The sequence below is a fragment of the Mesocricetus auratus genome, unplaced genomic scaffold (assembly GCF_017639785.1).
Source record: "Mesocricetus auratus isolate SY011 unplaced genomic scaffold, BCM_Maur_2.0 Super-Scaffold_4256, whole genome shotgun sequence".
NCBI lineage: Eukaryota > Metazoa > Chordata > Mammalia > Rodentia > Cricetidae > Mesocricetus > Mesocricetus auratus.
In genome coordinates, this window is record NW_024429182.1 from 108,847,043 (window position 1) to 108,852,607 (window position 5,565).

A 5,565-nucleotide genomic window follows, 5' to 3' on the forward strand; every position below is an offset into this window, starting at 1 on the left:
TAACATGGATGTGTAGCCGCCTATGGCCTGGCTGATTATATCATTTTGTATGCTGGCCACAGCATCTCTGTAGGTTGCAGATCACAGCATTGTCCTGCTTTCATGGCTTCGTTTGGTCTGCAACCTTGAAAGGACATCACAGGTGGTCAGAGAGCTAGGAGATATGCATTTTGGAAAAAAGGAAAAGGAAACAAATTATGTGGCTTTAGAAAACTTGTCTTTCTTTCTTTCTTTCTTTCTTTCTTTCTTTCTTTCTTTCCTCCTTTCACCTTCCTCCATACGTCTATCTGAGGAGAGCTGGAAATGCCACTTGTCCACTTTCTGTCTTCCATTCCATACTTGAGAAGCTTCCTAAAAAGCTCTCCACTTCTCATGCATGTCTTAGTCTACTCCTCTGCCTAAGGGATGCTTCTCCTTTTCCAAAACACCCTTCATCACTGGGATAACTTCTAAAGTTATGCTTTATAGCTGGCTTCCTCCAAAAAGCCTTCCTTGGTGGTTAAAAATGACCCAGATATCATACCAGTTGTGTCCTGAGAGCTGGGCCTAATTGTCAGCTTATTGTCCCTTGTTTGAGTCTACTAGCAAAACCTGTGGGGAGCCACCTGGTGCTTATCCTGTGTACTCAATAAATAATTAGCAAATGTAAGAATAAGGGGTGTAAAAAGCACAGAGGCCCCCTCCCCCGCCTGAGAGCATCCAATAGGCCAGGTAAGGGATTTCTAACTCACATTTGACTCCCTACCACTTTCTAGGTTTTATTTGCTCCTAGGGCCTCGGAAACTGCAAGCAGAATGAGAGACTGTGTTTGGAGATCTTATCTTCAGGACTTACCACTGGGTGTCCTTTCTTCCTCTATCTTCTCCAGCCTGGCATTCCTCTTAAGTGCCTGAGTCTGTCATCCTGGATGGAGTGCAAAAGCTACAGTGTAATCTGACTTTCTTTCAGGGCCACTGACCAGAGGAAACAAAAGCTAGACAGGAGAGGCTCTCCTGATGCTGACCAGCCAATGGCTCTGCAGTTTCCTTCTGTGTTTAAAATTCCTTATCTGGTATGGTTAGCAAATCCTCAGACTCACAAGTCAACTGGAAGCTTATCTCTGGGGCTGGAGCTTCAAAGAGATAGACACACACTGTTCCTAAAGGTCAGATGCTCTGTGTCAGTGTGAGATGGGAGGCATTTGGATCTGTCAGTTTAATGTGTGTAGCACAACCCATTAACTTCTTTTTCTTTTGTTTTGAAGCAGAGTTCAGTTTTCCCTTATTGTATAGTCAGTGCTTTTGGCAAAGAATAAAAAGTAGAAAGAAAGGGTTTCTTAAGAATTTAGTCCACTCGACATATGTCTCTTGAAGAGTTTGCTGTATTACTTAATAGTTTAGATTACCTACACTTTGAAATATATATAAATAGGTTTTCAGGTTTTTCAACTACAAAAATAAAATGAAAATGTTCCTCAAATTTTTATACCATGGAGTAAACGTGATTTTAATGACTGATTCATCGTGTATCTACAGAGAAGCTTATTTTATTTATTTAGATATGGTAGAAATTTTGTTGGTTTCCAATAGTTTCCATTTGTATTGTTATAATGTCCTGATTGGAAAGCCTTTTTCTTAACTTCCTTAACTTGAATTTCCTGCAGTGATAACATGATTTGTATTCTACATGGTGACTATTACAAGACAATTTGACAGAAGATTTCTTCTCTTTTATGCTTTTACCCTGTATATGGCTTTGCCACTGTGTTGTATGGCTGTCTTATTTACTAAGAAAAGATCAACATGTATTTAGCTTTCATTGTTAATAATGACCAATATTTTTCTCATTAAAATTATTTTTGACTTAATCTATTTATGCCCCTTTCCTATGTTTCCATTTCTAATATTTTCTTGTGGATTGCTCACTTTTATTGATTTTGCAAGTTCAAATTTGTTGTTTAGCACTTGATTTTTGGTTTGTCTGGGTCACAATTTTTTCAAGTATTTCAGTTGTATAACATTGTGTTGTTTTTCCATTATTTTTAAACTTAAGTTCTTCCCTTTCACAGATATTTAATAATCTTTTGTTTTGTTGCTGTGTGCTTTGGGTCCATTTTCCATTCTCTGAGTTATTACCCATTTTCTCAACCCCAGTTTATCATCTGATTTTATCTCTGTTGCTCAGTCTTGACCAGCTGGAGAACCACAGCCCTCTAGTCACAGTGATAAGTTTTAGGAATCAGTTTGCAATTAAATTCAAACCACCGTGAGATACATACAAGAAAGGCAAAGGAAAATTACATCATACTATTATGGAAGAGAAGCCAAATTTTCTGCAAGACATGAATGGATGTGGGAGGACAAAGACTAGAACTTTAGTAAGCCATCTCCCTCCCCATCACACAGACTGTGGGAGTGAAGCTTTCACTTAGGAGACCAGACCCAGACAGAGGGGTTTAGATTCCCAATGATAGTATTTGAACCAGCCCATGCTTTTCATTCAACGAGTTAATACTTTACTCATGTAAGCCAGGTAAAATGAAGTTTCAGTAGATACCAACAGAGACCTAATGCATGGTATATCACTGCCTGCATATTTTCTTTCCTAATGAAATGTTGATTACAGTGTCCTAATCCTGTCATATTTCTAGTTCTGCTTCAACAGTGTAGCAATTTCCTCAGAGATTAAACATTCCCTCCTGTAGGGAAGCTCATTAAGACTCAGGAGGTTCCAAAATGGGTTGATTGAAACTTAGAGAGAAAACAACTCAGAAGCTTCAGGAAGTCCCTGAAACTGGTCAGATGCACTGCCACCACCAAACACCCCCTCCACACCAGTTTATAAAAACAATAATGACTACTTAGATATACTTTTAGCCAAGCTTCCCAGAAGAGTCTCACACCAGATGAACTACCTGGAAGAGAGACCAGCTCAGACCAACTGAGTTACCTGAAAGAGACACTCTCACACCCATAGAGCTGCCCACAAGTTGTACGAAAAGCTCCAGGGTTCCAGTTTTGCAATTCCTCACCCATGCTGGGTGGGCTTTTGGAGACACAGCTGTCTTTGAATTATTTTTGTTTCTGTAAGTAACCCCAATAATACTCGTTGGTTCAACAGCTTCCTTCTCACCAGTGTCTAAGCAGCAATCCTTGGTAAATGCCTGATGGGCTCTGTTGAATCAAATGCGAGTGGATTGATCCTAAGTTTCCTAAAATTCACTTTTGAAAAGCCTCCTGTTTGTAAGCTTGCTAACCACTACTTCTGTCTCTTAATCAGAAAAGTAATCTATAGAAGAGGTTTCAAATATTTGATCTCTCTGTGTGTTTCGATCCACATTAAACTGGAGCTGTGTGTAAATATGTGCTTGGAATGTTCGCTGCATGCTTCAACAAAACAGATGGGAAGATGCAGAGTGCCTCACTCTTGAATCAGTGGCTCAATAAAAAGTAATGTTTACTTTCATCCTTTGTAAAAAAAAAAACCGGTTTTTCTTTGGAGCTTGATTCCTTTCACACAGAGCTACTGCCATCCTCTCAAATAAAAAGGGACTGAGAAATGAGACGTTTTCCTAGTGATTACTGTGAAAACTTGGCAGCAATTCTGTACCCAAATGACCATGTACTAGCTAGTGTTCACTATCTAGGAGGCCTGATCATTTCCTTTGCACCCATAGAAGCAAAATGTCATGGTCAGAGGGAAACACATGCAAATCACATTGAGGAAAGATGTATCATTGTGGGAACAGCTGCCAATCTTTGATCATTTGTCCTTTATTAACCACTGAGTTGGCTTTCAAAGTGAACTGGGTAGGGGAGGGTCTTCTGCCATATCTTTGTGCAAAACTAACACTAGAAGAATACAGAGGATTTATTGTATGACTATGTCATCTATCTATCTATCCATAACTGTGACTGTAGCTGAGCCTTACAGAGTAGTTACGATGTGCCAGGCATTGCCACACATTACATGTATTGTCATTAGCACCCTTACAACCATTGTTTTCCAGGTGGAACTTGGATAAAGTGCAGTTACTTAACAAGTGTGTGGTTATACAGGCTGTAGTAGAAGAGCTAGGATGTACAGCAGGTACTCTTGCTTGAGAACTCAAGCATTATGGTTTTTTTTCTTATTTTTTTAAATTAGAAATAAGCTTGTTTTACATGTCAATCCCAGTTCTCTCTCCCTCCCCTCTTTCCCTGCCCCCCACTATCCCTCTATCCCATCCCCTTTCTGCTCCCCTGGGAGGGTGAGGCCTTCCATGGGGGATCTTCAAAGTCTGTTATATCATTTGGAGCAGGGCCTAGGCTGAAAGAGTATCTCTCTGTGTGGAATGGGCTCCCAAAGTCCATTTGTATGCCCCATAGATTGAGAGGTCTTCTCACTGACACCCAGGGTCAGGGAGTCTGGATCAGTCCTATGTTGGTTTTCCAGCTGTCAGTCTGGGAGTCCATGAGCTACCCCTTGTTTAGGTCAGCTGTTTTTGTGGGTTTCACCAGCCTGGTCTTGACCCCTTTGCTCATCAGTTCTGTCTCTTTGAACTGGATGGAGTTCAGTTCAGTGTTTAGCTGTGGGTGTCTGCTTCTGCTTCCATCAGGTACTGGATGAAGGCTCAAGGATGACATATATGGTAGTCATCAGTCTCATTATTGGGGAAGGACATTTAAGGTAGCCTCTCTACTATTGCATAGATTGTTAGCTGATGTCATTCTTGTAGATCTCTGAACATTTTCCTAGTGCCAGAATTCTCTTTAAATCTATAATGGTTCCCCCTATTATGATATCTCTTATCTTGCTCTCCTCTATTCCTCTCCTGACTCAACTTTCCTGTTCCCTCATGTCCTCCTCTCCCCTCCTCTTCTCCCTTTCTCTTTCTCCTAACTCCCTCTCCCCTGCCCCCATGCTCCCAATCTGCTCAGGAGACCTTGTCCCTTTCCCCTCCTCTGGAGGACCATGTATGTCTCTCTTATGGTCCTCCTTGTTTCCTAGCTTCTCTGGTAGTGTGGATTGTAGGCTGGTAATCCTTTGCTTTATGTCTAAAATCATATATGAGGGAGTACACAGCATGTTTGTCCTTTTTGTGACTGGGTTACCTCACTGGATGGTTTCTTCTAGTTCCATCTATTTTTCTGTGAATTTCAAGATCCCATTTTTTTTCTGCTGAGTAATACTCCATTGCATAAATGTATCACATTTTCTCTATCCATTCTTCAGTTGAGGGGCATGTAGATTGCTTCCAAGTTCTGGCTATTACAAATATTGCTGCTATGAACATAGTTGAACAGATGTCCTTGTTGTATGAGTGCACATCTTTTGGGTATATGCTTAAGAGTGGAATTGCTGGATCTTGTGGTAGACTTATTCCCGTTTTCCTGAGGAATCTCCATACTGATTTCTAAAGTGGCTGTATGAATTGTGTTATTGATTCCCAGAATATGTCCCCAGATAAGTTGACAAGCTTGTGTTAATAAAGGAATATAATCTCCTAGGGAAATTCATCTTTCAAATCTATTCCGATATTAACTACACTCACCTTTGATTTACCTTACAGACATGGACTTTACATTTAGGAATGTTGATTGAAGC